Raw genomic sequence first — 16,827 nt, 5'->3', positions numbered from 1 at the left:
AACCGTGTAAAGACAAAGAGAGAACCTGAATTACATCCATAAGGCATTTAACTGCAAATAAATAGTCCTAGGGAGGGAGAGATCCAGACATGGGGTTTCCCCTGAAACCTCCAAGTCTGGCTCTTTTTTGACATCACAACTCTGATGTCGGAAAAAGGGGAAAGAAAAGAAATGATGGGGTAGCCAAGCAATAGGCATTGTTCCCCTCCTTCCCCAGGCAACTCTTGCCCCCAAACCAGTGGTGGGATTCAAATATGTGAACAACCGATTCTCTGTGTGGATGCCGCTTCCGGAAGTCCATTCTGGGCCTGGGCAACAAAAAATTAGCTACTGGTTCTGCCGAAGTGGTGCGAACCAGCTAAATCCCACCACTGCCCCAAACCAAGTGTGAATCTGTTTTGGAACAGGCAGAAATCAATTCTCTCCAGATTATATCTACTTTCTGAACCTTATTGAGGTTCTTCTCCTTACAGCAGTTATGGTGAGACTAGTTTAGGGGAAGATCTAGGAAAGTTGCACATTTTTGAGCTATGTCCATCAGAGGCCACGGGGTATATCCTTTGGACTTGACTTTTTTCTGTTTACCATGAAACAGCCTGACATTCTATCTTTACTTCTACTCATCCCAGTGCAAAGTCTGATTTTTGGAGCACTTCCTAGTAGTTCGTGCTAGGCGTGATTCATGCACAGCATGTCTGCCCCTTGATATTAATGCCAGTGATGATGATGAGAGGCTTATGTGTTTTTCTCTCATCTTCATTATTGTATAATTTCTCCTAATTTTTCTTTTTTAAAAAAGTTATGGTTTAAGGCTACTCATCCAATAAAGGAAACATCTCCTTTCTTCCATGGAAGATGACTCATTAAAAATGAAAGCAACAAGACTTCATTAACTAAGGAAGGAGAAAAACAAAAAACACTTCCATTATTTTGTTCTTTCTTTAGAACCTGGCAAAATTGGTTCTCTGTTTTAAATTCAATGTAATGTGGAATTTAGGTTAGGGTTGCCAAAAAAAAGCTATTTTCTTGTTGTAGCTTACAACATTTTCAGCATAATAATTATGAAACCTACATCCATGCTGGGCAGAGAATAAATCAAAAGAGAGCTGGCTGTATATTTCTTGTTGCTTGTGCCTTAAAGTCCTGCAATATAAAATTCTTTGGCCTTTCCAGAGAAAGATTTTAATTAGCATCTAATTTTTAGGTATTACATAAGCATGTGTCAGCTGCTCTGTTCTTTACTCAAGGGAAACTTGATTCCAGATTACTTTTTCGCTGTTTAGGTGTGGGGAGGCTGATTTCCTAGTAGTCTATGCTCTTAAGAAGGATTTCTTTTCAACATCAGCCCTGCTGGCTTTTGTCCAAATAGTTTATTCATCTCTTAACAAAAAATCCAGATAAAGACCTTGGCACAAAATATGTCCTATTTAATAGTAACAGTTGATGTTGATGTTGATGTTTATTATATTTATATCCCGCCCTTCTCCTTGCGGACTCAGGGCGGCTAACAACCAAATAAAACAACTACAAAATACCAAATACTACAGTTAAAAACATAATTAAAAGACAAATATTAACAATTGGCCTAAGTAATTTAAAATTATTTTAAAACCCCCGCTAAAAATTTCCCCTAGGCCAGTCCTGCAAGCTGAAATAGCCATGTCTTAAGGGCGCGGCGGAAGGAAGGGAGATCAGGGATCACCCTGATCTCTGGNAACTTCCTGACAGTTAGAACAATTAACCAATGGAACAACCTGCCTCCAGAAGTGGTGAATGCTCCAACACTGGAAGTTTTTAAGAAGAGACTGGACAGCCGTTTGTCTGAAATGGTGTAGGGTTCCTGCCTGGGCAGGGGGTTGGACTCGATGACCTCCAAGGTCCCTTCCAACTTTATTATTATTATTATTATTATTACTAAGATTCAGAAATCAATGAATGGGCTGGGAAGACATTGCAGTGATGCCATAGAATGCTCAGAGTGTAAATGAAAAGCCTCTGGATAGTTCATATAAATATTTGAAGGAGGAGGAGGAGATGTCTAACAACACATTACTAAATCCAAAATGCTGGGATTCTGTGGACATGCATTTTACATCACAATCAGCTCAACGAGTAAATGTTGAAGTATGTGATGTGTCATTATTTTTTTTTGTAAGTTTCAGTGTCTGATGTGTCATTTTTAAAGAAGTCTTAAGTATAATAGGCAACTTTTATATAACTGCACACCCACCTTTATATTTTGGAACACTGCATTCCTAAATTGTATTTATCCTTCATGTGTAACCTGACCTAATGGATCATGTGCTAAATTAAACACATTGTGCAACACAAATGCAGAGGAACAAGTGACATCTCATACTAAAATTGCTGCAGTGTCTTAAAACTTTCTGTTATTGGGAAAACAAGAAAAAAGCTCCATTATCCTAATACAAAATGGAGCTCTTCAGACACCAAGCCGATGCTTAAAATGTGCTTCGTGGGGATCCAGCAAACGACCTCATCAGATCTTCAGTAGAAGAAGGGAGCATTCTATAGAAGAAAGAAATGTGAATATTATGCATGCATAAGTCTCCTAAAAGAATATGTATGCATTTATAGGAACATATCTAAAATATCTTTGTTATTCCTTTGGAATCCTCTTGAAATTGAGAACCGTGTAAAGACAAAGAGAGAACCTGAATTACATCCATAAGGCATTTAACTGCAAATAAATAGTCCTAGGGAGAGAGAGATTCAGTCATGGGGTTTCCCCTGAAACCTCCAAGTCTGGCTCTTTTTTGACATCACAACTCTGATGTCGGAAAAAGGGGAAAGAAAAGAAATGATGGGGTAGCCAAGCAATAGGCATTGTTCCCCTCCTTCCCCAGGCAACTCTTGCCCCCAAACCAGTGGTGGGATTCAAATATGTGAACAACCGATTCTCTGTGTGGATGCCGCTTCCGGAAGTCCATTCTGGGCCTGGGCAACAAAAAATTAGCTACCGGTTCTGCCGAAGTGGTGCGAACCAGCTAAATCCCACCACTGCCCCAAACCAAGTGTGAATCTGTTTTGGAACAGGCAGAAATCAATTCTCTCCAGATTATATCTACTTTCTGAACCTTATTGAGGTTCTTCTCCTTACAGCAGTTATGGTGAGACCAGTTTAGGGGAAGATCTAGGAAAGTTGCACATTTTTGAGCTATGTCCATCAGAGGCCACGGGGTATATCTTTTGGACTTGACTTTTTTCTGTTTACCATGAAACAGCCTGACATTCTATCTTTACTTCTACTCATCCCAGTGCAAAGTCTGATTTTTGGAGCACTTCCTAGTAGTTCGTGCTAGGCGTGATTCATGCACAGCATGTCTGCCCCGATATTAATGCCAGTGATGATGATGAGAGGCTTATGTGTTTTTCTCTCATCTTCATTATTGTATAATTTCTCCTAATTTTTCTTTTTTAAAAAAGTTATGGTTTAAGGCTACTCATCCAATAAAGGAAACATCTCCTTTCTTCCATGGAAGATGACTCATTAAAAATGAAAGCAACAAGACTTCATTAACTAAGGAAGAAGAAAAACAAAAAACACTTCCATTATTTTGTTCTTTCTTTAGAACCTGGCAAAATTGGTTCTCTGTTTTAAATTCAATGTAATGTGGAATTTAGGTTAGGGTTGCCAAAAAAAAAGCTATTTTCTTGTTGTAGCTTACAACATTTTCAGCATAATAATTATGAAACCTACATCCATGCTGGGCAGAGAATAAATCAAAAGAGAGCTGGCTGTATATTTCTTGTTGCTTGTGCCTTAAAGTCCTGCAATATAAAATTCTTTGGCCTTTCCAGAGAAAGATTTTAATTAGCATCTAATTTTTAGGTATTACATAAGCATGTGTCAGCTGCTCTGTTCAAGGGAAACTTGATTCCAGATGACTTTTTCGCTGTTTAGGTGTGGGGATGCTGATGTCCTAGTAGTCTATGCTCTTAAGAAGCATTTCTTTTCAACATCAGCCCTGCTGGCTTTTGTCCAAATAGTTTATTCATCTCTTAACAAAAATCCAGATAAAGACCTTGGCACAAAATATGTCCCATTTAATAGTAACAGTTACAAAGCTTTTAACCCTTGTATGGCTTGTTTATATTCCAGAAAAATAGAACCCGATTTTTTTAACAGCCTTGCATTAGAATGCAAGTAGGCTGCATGGAAGATGGGCTACAAAAGCTTTTCAGCATGGACCCTTATCAACATCTATCACTGTTAGCTGTTAAAATCCATCCGACTTTTAAAGAAGTAAATATTCATAATTTTGTCACTCTGTCTCTTAGGTAATATGCTCAAGCCATCCCACAACTTCCTTGTCCTAAACGGAGTCATCATTCCTGTGTAGCATGACACAGTTGCGGCAACCTACTATAGAACATCCCACCTTGAATATTTTTGTCATTGGGCTCTTAAGTCTATTAGTTAGGAATCCAATTATAATCCTACTTACTCATTGAAAAGCCTGCCTTCTTTCTTTCCTTCTTTGTCCACTAATGTAATCAAGTTACTAGTTCTTACTATTCTAGTTTTCTAATAACCATTCAATAAGATGCTATTTCCGTCCCACCAATTAAAAATGAAGTTATATCAACATATAAATATGATAGCTCACTAAAGGATGTAATTAAATAATCCAGTTTCTTTTAGTCATGATCATGATCTAATTTTCTTTGTATCATATCCTTTTCAACACATGGATATACTCACAGAGACATTAATTCTTATTGTGTCAGCCACAAAAATCTGCAATCCAAGAAAAAATGTAATAATGGAATCATACATCCAGTATTACATAAGCAAAACCAAGGCACCCATAAATCTATTTTCTTCAGACAAAATGTAGATCAGTGGTTCTCAACCTGTGGGTCGGGACCCCATTTGGGGTCGATCGACCATTTCATGGGGGTCGCCAAGCAAGGCTGTCCGCCATTTTTTTTGTCCACCATTTTTTCCCCTTTTCCGGCGGGTGCCTTACCTCCCTTGGGCTGGGCCAGCTGGTGGTTGGCCTGCTCCGTCTCTGCCGCTTGCCAGCTACGCCTCGGCCGGCACAGGGGGCGGAACCACGCATGCGCGGCGGTCCCAGGCAGGGAAAGTCCTCGACTTACGACCGGTTGGGTAGTCCTCAACTTACGACCGGTTTAGTCCTCGACTTACGACCGGTTTAGTCCTCGATTTACGACCGGTTGGGGTCGCGGCATTAAAAAGGTTGAGAACCACTGATGTAGATAAATGAAGGTGTATAGAGCGATGACTATTAGACAGGGGAAGCTTTCAGTCAATGGATGGATAAGCCTTCAGAATGGATGAAGTACACTTTCAGAAGACCTGAAAGACCAGGTTAGGGACAGATTGTCATGGAGAAAATCTATCTATATGGTCACTAGGAGTCAATGCCAATGATGGCACATAATCAGTCTAAACCAATTGAACTTAATGGAACGTAATCCAAATATAATATTGCACTGTAAATCTCCCAATTCTATGTAAACTCTGAAATTGTTTTGTTTTGAGCTGAGACATAATTCGACCCATTTACATTCTGTTCCTTTAGGGGGGGATGTATTTTAAAGAATTTCTTATATTCTCTCATTTCAGCCTGGTTGACTGGGATTAAAGGTAAGCAAGACTAAGGTCTGATGAGTAATTGAAAGGGAGACCACTGGACCATACTAGGTCTGTAATCAACAGGAATATGGCCCTGAAATCAAATCATAATAGGTGACTCTAGCTAGGTAACCTTAACTAAAAAAACAACACGTTTACGTTTTTGTAGGAGCCAAACTTATTTTTGAATTTTTGCACTTATATTCATTCAGTGTGGTTAAGCCTCAAATCTAACTAAAGTTTTTGCATTGCTGAAATCTATAGATGAGTGACCTAGCTCAGTGCTTTTCAACCTTTTCACCCATTGTACCACTTTTAGGATATGGCAACATCCGAGTACCACCAGTCGCCTAGCAAGGTGTCAAAAACTTCATGACCAAAAAAAAAACAGGAAAAAGTGTTAAAGTACAGGTAGTCCTCAACTTACAACAGTTTGCTTAGTGACTGTTTGAAGTTACAATGGCACTGAAAAAAGTGCCCCCCAAGCCACAGCCGAGCAAGACGCCTGCCTGCCAGCCCAGCCACGCTCTTCCTTCTGTCCGAGGTTTTCATTGTTGTGAGCATTTCTGTTGAGGATTGGCAGCGGGGGTGGGGTGGGGGGTGTTTGGTTTTTATTCCCATCTGCTGGGTGGTTGCATCAGGTTTTGGTCACTTCACATGACCTTGGGACACTGTGACCATCATAAATATGAATCAGTTGCCAAGCATCTGAATGTAAATCACAAGACCCTGGAGATGCTGCAACATTCCAGCTGATCGGCACTTCTTCTGGGCTCAGCAGAAGCGCCAGGATCAGTGCTGCTTTCCAGCTGATTGGTGCTTCTTCAGGGCTCAGCAGAAGCGCCAGGATCAGTGCCAAGCTCCAGCTGGAGCCTGGCGCTGATCCTGGCACTTTCGCTGAGCCCTGAGAGCCCTGCAGCTCCAGCCATCTCTCGCTCACGCTTGTGCGGTGCTGCCACCGGTTCAGCTCATTCCCCTCCCCCACTACCACTTTTCTAGGATGGTTGTGTACCACCTGCCAGGTGCCAATGTACCACAGGTGGTACCCCTACCACTGGTTGAAAAGCCCTGACCTAGCTAACTGGTATCGGATTTCCCTTCTTTTGATGTAGGATAATAAAGAATAGCATTAACTTTTGGTGATATTGTCCTAGCTATTGTCCTCAAGCCTGACATTCACAGCCTCTCAGATAGATTGACTCAGACCGAATACTCCTCCTCTCTTGGGCATGGGCTTTTGCATCTAGGCAAAAGGTAGATATTCCCAATATTTCCACCTTACAGGAACAGAAGGGCTGGGACTCTAAGCATTCTGCAAGCAGATCTCTGGAGACTCAGAACTAGGTCGTGTGCCTGAGCTTAGATGTACCATCACCCCACAGCTCTGATGAATGGCTGGAATTATCCAAAGCCAGTGGAGATCCTGGATCAAAGAAGAAGAAAGCAAAAACGTCTTTGCTTCAAGATTCAGTTATGCCTGTTAACCACTCCTACTGCATGCTAAATTTAATTTTTATCTATATATGTTACAAACATTATTGTCTCTTATTCATAATTCTGTGTTCAAATAGGGCCTTCTGTGTACTTTCAGACTGAGTTCATGATGTAGTTTTCTTCTTAATAATTTCCTAGAAGGTGGTTTAATGTGAAAGTCCTCTCTCTATTGAGATCACTGTTTATAACAAACCTATCTTAGAGACCATTGAGTATATTATAATAATTTGGGTTTATATATCCTTTGAGGTTTTTTTAAACAAAACTTGATTTTTATCTCTTGTGAGATTCTCTGAAAGGGAAAAAGAAGAACTAACGTCATACATATTTATGCTGTAGGATTAGGAGGTTGCATAACAGAATTATTTCCTTAAAAATTATTTCCTTAAAAAAACATTTATTTGCCAGGTTATGTGAGTCCTATCTCTGTCTCAGACAATGGGGTTAAGAGGAAGGACACTATTTTAGAAGATGCAGTAGCTGATACAAGCAGGAACTGCCAAGCCGCTATACAAGGCAAGGATGTGTGGATAAGGCATGTAAAACCAAAGGCCTTCTGGAAAATGAAGTTTGAGACTTATAGTGTCTCACTCTACAGGTTCAGCTGCTTCTACAGATAGAAAATTACACAATTGAAAGGGGCCATTTAGGCTGTTGACTCCAATCTTTACACAGCACTAGACCTAAATTTAAATCTCTGCCTAATCAAATCCAGCAAAGGAATGTTCTCCATACTTCTAGGCAAGTTGAACAGCTCTCAATGTTTAAACAATCAAAACCAGCCATCTTTAAATTCATTGTGCTATGTCCTCATTCTGGAATGATGGAGAATAAGTCTGGGCCTTTTTCTATGTGGCATCCATTCAGGTATTTGAAGAGCGTTACCAAAGGGTAATCTGTAAATAGATAAGATAGTTACTGCGTAAGCTACATTGGATCTTTGCCCACCTTCACTTCTTAAGAGGCCTCCAACCAGGCATCATTACATTTCTGCTGTGGCATTTGAAAGCCCTTTTCCTCAAATGTTTAGCTGCACCCCCTTTGCAGCAGATTCTTGTTTAAGATAAAAGCCATTCGGGGATAAAGATATGAAGCAACAGAACCCCATCGCTTCATTTTTCACTTGCTGCCATGTGAGTTAAGTGTTATCCAATTATATTTTAGTGCAGATAGAATGACATATTGTTTCATTTTGAACTTCACCATTTTATGCTGCTCAACAAAGGATACAAAAATACTTAAAGGTTTTTTTTTAATTAATTTAGTTTTGTAAAACATACACCCAGAGTAATAAAAACTTAAATTGGAAACATAAGTCAGAAGCAGATAAAACATAAAGAACCTGCCTAGATACACATATACTTTGAGAGACATAAATGAAAATAAAGAAGTCTAATTCAAACTAGATTCATGTCACTTGATTAAAACATGTTTAATCAGATATAGGCACCACCTTGTTCATTCCAAAGGGGTTTGTTTATGGTAACCATTCCTTTGGAATAAGTGCATCCAACCATTGGAAATGTGAATATTGCCTCTACATGTCATCCTAATGCATGAGAATTGCAAAAGAAGCCACATTCCTAACATTATACACACTGGATATGTGTATATACCTTGACATTTTTGTGTCCACCAGAAACAATTGCTAGGGTAAAATTGCCTCCTTTTTATACTCCTACACTTTTGGAACTTGACAGTACAGGTTCCAGATTGCATAAAAGCCCTATCCGAGCTGTGCATATTAACTCAAACTCAAAGAGACAAGATAGCCTCATAATGTAAAGGAATTGGCTACTCAGCACACTCCTGTTCACATTTTGAGACAATAGATGAGTAAAAGGTATGACTAGAATTGGATTCTGTTCAATTAAAGTAATGCCAAAATTGGTATTAAACAATAAACGAAACCTGATGCAAATATGCAAGTTTTAAAATCCAAGATAGATTTTAAGTGTTTAAGTGACTAAGATGCTGTCCTACAAATTGGGAGACCATGAGTTCAAGTCCTGCCTTAGGCGTGAAAGCTGGCTGGCTGGCTGGCTATGAACCAGTCACGCTGTCTCAGGCCAGCCCGCCTCACAGGTTTGTCATTGTGGGGAAAACAGGAGGAAGGAATATGTGTGTTTGCTGCCTTAAGTTATTGTAAAGTAATAAAGGTAGGAGGAAAAAAAACCCTATTTTTTCTCAGCAAGATAATAGAAAAAAAAGAGAAAACAAGAGTTATCATGACCCCTGTACAGCTAGAACCCACAACAGAGTGTAGGAGTGATATGAGTTACACTGCTTCAAAAGAGCCCTATATGTGCTGTTAACCAACAAGAACATCTCATAAATTACGGGAGGATGTTGAAACCTGGTTTGGAATACAGTGAATTAAGTGTTTCTAATAAAAGTTGACATTTTCCCACCCTTTAATTAAATTTAATTAATTAATTAAATTTAGCACCCTTTTTTTGCTAAAACAATGGATGTCATATGTAAGCAAAACTACAAACCTGTTCAAAAAAAAATCTTCATCAGGGCCCAGTCCAAGTCAGGAATAATGAAAATGGAGACTGCTTTAGAAAGAAGGTTAGAGTTTATTGAAGAGGAGAGCCAGAGAGAAAAATGGCTCTGGGAAAGCTGACCACATGTAGCTGGGAGTGGTGGGTTTTTATACCTTCTGGGGCTTTTGATGTTGTTTCCTGTTCCTGTTCGAGGCTTTGTATTTCCTGTGTAATGTACTTTGACCTGAGTCTGAGTGTGCCCTTTTGGTATTGGTGGGTTAATCCTATTATGTCCCCAAAGGTCATGTCTTTTAGAGTTTGGGTGGGGTATGTAGATTTTAGGTGTCTTTGTCTTCCTAATTTCTTCAGTTTCTAGCTGGAAGGCTCAAACCTTTCTGAAAGGATTATTGAATTTGCATTTCTAAAAGCTGGCCTCTGCTGACTTTTCTGCTTGGGGAAGAGGGGGCTGGGGCTGGTTTCTGTCCTTTTTAAAGATCTTCTACATTATTCCTTTGGGGAAATATATTCTGCCTTTTTAATATTCCCCAAAATATTTCTTTCTCTGGATTCTTCCCACAAACCCTTTTGGAACTGATGAGCAACATGAATAACATTTTTTTTTCTCTTCACATAAAATATTTGCATCACATGGATTCTTTCCTTGGCATTTTTACCAGAAATTAAGGCATTTTTCAGTCCTGTGAGCAAGAGTACTGCACTTGAGTGCCGCCCTCATTAAAATCAGTCCACTTTCTATTGTATCAAATTGATGAATCATATATTTCCTCTACAGCTAGATCATTTCTTGGTTTTCCTCTCATCTGTTCTTCAGAAGAATGATTCAACCCCTTTTTCATCTCAGGTTCCTATTTGCACTCCCCAGTGCTTTTATTTTAGCTCCCTCAACAAAACCCATAAAGCAAACATGTCTGGGCAGGCATTTTCTGAGAAGCTGCTTCAAGGAGGGCTATTAACCCAAAATAAATCTTTCTTCAGTCTAGCGATAGGCAGCACTGACATGTCTTGCCAAAAAGGGTGCTCTAGACTTCCATGTCTTATGCTGATAAGACGCTTCAATGTTTTCTCATGGCAGTGCTGGAATCCTTCTGTTCATTAAATCATTTGCATGGCTTCTCAGAGTCTATGGAGTGAACAGTTATATTGACTTTAAAAAACAATCAACAGTTCACTTGCCCTTTTTATTTAAGAAAACCACCTGTCTGCCACAGCCATTTATCAGCTCAGCAAACGGTAGTGCAGTTTCCCCGTTGAAAACTATTCCTCTGCTCTCGACCTCAGCTTTGATCTGAACTGGGCTGACTGTCTGGAGGTGACCGAGTTCTGTGTCAAAAGCTCTGTCTTCTCAAAATGTTTTAGAAGCTGTGAAAAAGTTACCTCATGTTGGGTAGTCCTGCCAGAAACAAAATGCAGAAAAGAGACTTCTTTTCCTCATGAAAACACTAGCTGCATAGGACAACAGCTGGCATAGCAAGTTTGGCTTCAGACTTGAAATGAAAGGGAATTCAAAATAAGATCAAACCGATAGCCTTATGTGTCAACAGAGAAATCTGTAATGCCATTAATCTTTGAACTACTATGCATATTATATCATACTAAAATGATCTATAAATCAAGATGAAGCAAGCAGTTTTTTTAAAAAAAGCAGGCTTTTCTATTTATTCATATTTATAGTTTGCTATGCTGCTGGACTTTTTAATAAGTGAATAGGAATTATTTCAAAGATGAAATATCTAATGAAAAAAAAATGTGAAGGAAGGAAAACCACAATTACGTATTGCTTTTGTGAAGAAGGGAAATTAGTAGATGATGAAGTCATGACATTTTTACATCTGGCACTTCAACTTCATTTCTGAATAAATTCCCCCCCTCATTTGAGTAAGACTATTCTGCATAATCAGCTGTTCTAACATTGATCAGATTAAAGGCTGATTTAGAGTTGCCTACAACTGCCCATAGTAGTCACTGCAAGCAGGCTGATGGATAAGTGGAGGTGGCAGATGAAGATGAGCTGACGCAAACACCTTCCAAATCCCAACTGTGCATTGTGCGGAAGTGTGCACCTTGCATGCTGATTGGTTGATCTGACTTCCTCTTCTGTGATTTGCTGAGGCCCTGCCTAGACAGAATGTTAAAATTTGCTGATGTATAAAAGGAACATCTATCCAACTGTCTCCGAATGACAGACACATGTGTTCCCTCACATGCAATGCCAGGGAAGTCTGCTCCAGCCTAATTAGAGAAGCAAGCAGATTCCCACACCAAGTGCAGAAACTGCAGATATTCAACTATCCTTGTTGCTGATGTCCAGTGTGCTATATTACATCAGACACAGTTATGGGCATAGTGTGGCCACAACCAGTGGTGGGATTCAAATACATGAACAACCAGTTTTCTGTGTGGATGTCGCTTCCAGAAGTTCATTCTGGGCCTGGGCAACAAAAAATTAGCTACCGGTTCTACCGAAGTGGTGCAATCCCACCACTGGCCACAACTACAAATCCAGTATGTACTGAATCCAAAATGAGAAATACACTTTGGTCACAAGCAAAATTCTTTAAAAGTTCAACAAACTATGCCTTTACGTTCATTAGAATATTTCCATTCTTCTACCCAATAACCGTTATGTAGCTGGCAAAATATTTTTAAAATGTTTCTCTGAATACCTCACTCTAGAATGTCACTCAATATTATGAAGTGATGGGTAGCTGTCATCCTGCAGATTAAGGATTTTTTTTTATTTAAAGATTTGAATATCTTGCTAATACTGTAGAATCGTTAATACTTCCTACTAAATTTATGATAAATATTTGCATTTCCTGCAGTTGTACAATGTTCATATTTTTCTACATGATAATTGCAATTTATTGTGGCTGAACGCAGTAAGAGAAAGACTGTACTCCTTGAGTGGATTCTCACTTTACATGAGCTATACTTAAACATGGTTTATAAAATAGTCAATATTGACTAAATCACAATTAGTTATGTCTGCCCAATATGCTCAGTTATAAACTGCGCTTTATCAAGTGTTTGGGTTCATACCAATGAACCAAAACTAAGAAAAGCACAATCTGGATTGGCATGTAGTTCACACAAGGTAACGAGGTTCCTGAATCCCAAAGAGCCAAACCCGAAAGTATGATTGGTCAGATATGTTTCCAAGAAGCTCTCTGTGTAAACAGAAACATAAGCCTCTTGTGCCCTCTTGTCTACATAACTCCAATCTTCTGAGAAATAAAAAGAACATACTGAAACAGTATTTTCCTTAAAGAGACTAGTGACTTATTTCCCTTATCTAGGAAACTCATGTTTACTTTATGAACCATTGATGACCTCTTTTATAACACTGTAAAAACAAAGATCCTCCTACAGTCCTCTTTTAACACTCTCATCACTTGACAGCAATCTAGATGCAGTTCTACCATCTCTTTTTTTAAAAAACCAACAGGGCGTTAATTTACAAAGAGAATGTTGTCCCTCATTTTTCTCTGGTACTGTAATAGTATGCGGGGAATCTCCTTGGGAAACTGGAGGAATACCTGCAGCCTAGAGAATAGTCTGATAAGTTGAATTTGAATCTAAGGTGGGATGGAGAAAGGGTCTCAGAAGTTGTTAGCCATTTGAACTCAGAACATGTTAACCCTTTAAGGTAATAATCCAGGCAAGAAGTACAAACATGAGTATTGTTAAGATAACAGAATCTTGCAAGGCTCGAAGTACCCCTCCCATCCATTTTCCCTCCTGAAAACTAGGGAGAACCCCTTCTAAGACACTTACTCTACCTCTTCTCCTTCAGACTCAAATTTTATTATTGTTTAGGCTGCCACTTTTCCTTCTGTTTCCCAAGATCATTCCCATACTGTTCCCAAGATCATTCCCATACTGTTATAGGTACACTACATTCCGCAGATTGGACACTTCGGATATGGTCATGCTTACCTTGAAATTATTGAAATTAGCCTTGAGTAATTACAAATGTACTAAAAAAATCTGACATCCTCGATACCAAAATATTCTTTAAGTGACTGTGAATACAGCAGTTCCACCTGACCTATTCATCAAGAATAAATCTCTGCAATTGTGCAGTTCTTCTTGAATAGAAGATATCCCTGTATGAATATGAAGAATTATTTAAAAATCTGTTTTCACTATTTTCAGTTAAGAGGACTGACTTGACCATTGTCATCAATCATTCATACTAACATACGTGAGAAATGTCTTAATTATGCCTCTTTGCTCTGTTAATGTCAACTGCATATACCAAAGGACAAGATCTGAATTGATAAGTTGAATTCTAGGAATAAATAATAATGAAAATTAGATCATGCCTGAATGTCCATGTTGCTCATAAACTAAGTGTAAGCTGTACTGTATTTATTACTCTTATTTTGAATTAGATGATTCATGCAGATATGTCTTTAATAAGAGACTACCAGCTGCATAAGGAATAAGCCAGCTTAGCAACTTCGCTGTTTTTCCTCTGTAATCTCATATGGCATCTCACATAATGCTATGAAGCTGGCAACAGATTTGGGCACTTATGAAAAGTTGCAGGAAGGAGAAAGAATTGCCAAAATAGAACCTTCTTCTGGTTTTACTGATTCTGAAAGTTTCTGTCAGCAAAGGAATTATCAGAAAGATACAATCAATGTTCTTTCTGTAATAGCAAGTAGATTAGTTCTTCTGTTCTGCACATGTAGGTAAAAGGAGAGAATGTTTCAGAAAATCACATTTGTCCAAAGCTGGACATCACTCCGGATTTAAGAAGACACCAGCATTTCCAAATATAGAAGTACATTGTTCTTTCAGTTATCTAAAGTATTGTGGGTGTGCAAACTAGGTTGATGTCTGAACAGAATGCAGGTACAACTATTAGTTTAATAATGGTTTGAAGATATCACAGCTTTGGAAAAAGTGACTTACGACCCATCCTCAAAGTTACAGCTGTCACACCACCCCTATGATCATGTGATTGTAATTCGGCTACTTGGCAATCAGTAACAATTTACAACAGTTGCAGTATTTTGTAGCTATGTGACTGTGATTTGCAACTTACTGGCTTCCAACAGGCAAAAACAATTGTGTAAACTAGATTCACTTAACAACTCCAGGAACAATTACCATAAAATCAGGTCGTGTCATGTTGCGACTCCCTGAACCACCGCACTGCTTAGCAATTGAAATTTTAGTGTCAGTTGTAGTCATAAATCAAGGGCTATCTGTGCTTAAGTATTAGTTTTCAATGCATGCAATATCATGAATTCATTTTAGCATCACAGTTCAGTTTGAATTGTGACTAAACTATTACAATATCTTATGCATAGGTGAAATACTTAAAAAAACAAACAATTCTGAGAATGGCAAAATTTATTTCAAGAAAACGTTCTACATTTTATGTCTAGTGGCCATGAAAAAAATCTTATTTAGAAGATGATACAAGGCAGTTAGGTAAGAATTCTGTACACATTAATATTCCCAAACATTACTTCTTTTATTTACCACTGGAATAAAGGAGGCAATTGCTACTGTTGGTAAGTCTTCATTATAACCAAAGTATGTGTCTAGAAGCTTCTTTTGAAAAGTTCTGGAACAAATGTAAGCCAAAACTATGAAGGAATCTGATACTTCCAAATATAATTTTAAATCACTGATTATAAAAATAAATCCCAAATTCCAGTAAGACCAGAAACACCACACATAATTTAAAAATGGCCTTGTGTCTAAAGGTATCTATGATAATAGATGATCTATCTGCCTTGTTTTATGCCCAGAACTAATATGCTAAAGTTATCTTAAGCCAGGGGTGTCAAACTCGCAACGTCACATGACGTGGCGCGACTTTGCCATTGCCGGCAATGGGGTGGGTGCAGTTTCGCTATGATGCATGCGGCCCGCGGGCCGGCAGTTTGACACCCGTCCTAAGCTGATGGAAGGTATTGTTGGAAGCAGGACTCCTCCATTTGACTCTTGCTGAGGCTTCAACTCACTTGAGATGTCTTCAAATGTCTTCAGTGTTGTCTACCCATTACTTCTTTGAGAATTGAAAAAAACCCAATCCTTGAATCTTCCAAAATCTTCTTACAATCTATTTAGAAGGAATGTCAAACTTATTTTGCTGCCTATGATCCCCCCGCTTAACTGATACCAATATATTTCTGATATTTCTTTTAAAAAAACATTATATTGTCCAGTAGTTTTGGGGCTCTGCGCAGTGCCATATGACTGGACATCTGGCCATATAATAGAGCTCCCCCCCCTCACCTTTTTATATTCACACTACTTTCACTAAACCTTGTTCTTTGACTTGCCAGAGCAGGTAGTTGATTATATAGGAAACTGCTGGGGCAGGGGTAGGCAACCCAAAACACTCAAAGAGCTACTTGGACCCGTTTCCCACCAAAAACAAAACATTGGGAGCCAACCCTTTTGATATCTAAAATGAAGCTAACACTACATATATCCTTTTTTACCTTTATTATAGGTGTGTGTGTGTATGTATATATGTATGTATGTATGTGTGTGTGTGTGTGTGTGTGTATGTATGTATGTGTATATATACTGAATCCAACTGGCCCGGAGGGGGGAATGATAGAGATAAAATGCGAGGGGGTAAAAGAGGCGTGGGGGATATGACTGTAGGAAGGGAGAGGAAGACCCGTGGGAGCGGCAGTGGGGTCCAGAAAGGAAAGTGTGCCAAGTGGGCCCAACCAGTGTGGGGAACAGAAACATGGAATCACATACACAAGGGGGACGGGGGATGGGATTGAGGAGAGAAAGAGGAGTGACACCTCCACCCCCAACCCGCGGGCAAACGAGCTTGACAGGAGCAACCGCATAGATAAGTCTTGCAGGATAGGGACAACCGGCGGAGGAAGGATCACCGCTGGAGCGCAGCTGATACAACCAGGACCAGTAACAAGGTCCAGGGGCCGTGTGCAGACCAAATTCGAACTATAAAGACTCTCCCATGGACTGACCGTTTAAGCCCTGATGATGTCAGCAGAATATATATATATATATATATATATATGAGAATTAATTACGCTAAAAATCCGACTCTTGGGAATCATAGTAAACGAATAAAACCGAGCACCAAGAGAAGTAAAGTATAAAAGTTTAAAAATTTACTGAGCCAAGCTTTCGTCAGAACCCGTCTGACATCATCAGGGCGTTAAAACAGCAGTCTGGGAGAAACCCTTATAA

Source organism: Protobothrops mucrosquamatus, unplaced genomic scaffold (genome assembly GCF_001527695.2).
Source record: "Protobothrops mucrosquamatus isolate PMUCROS unplaced genomic scaffold, P.Mucros_1.0 scaffold1551, whole genome shotgun sequence".
In the NCBI taxonomy this organism is placed as follows: domain Eukaryota; kingdom Metazoa; phylum Chordata; class Lepidosauria; order Squamata; family Viperidae; genus Protobothrops; species Protobothrops mucrosquamatus.
Note: the sequence above shows the minus strand (reverse complement) of the source record.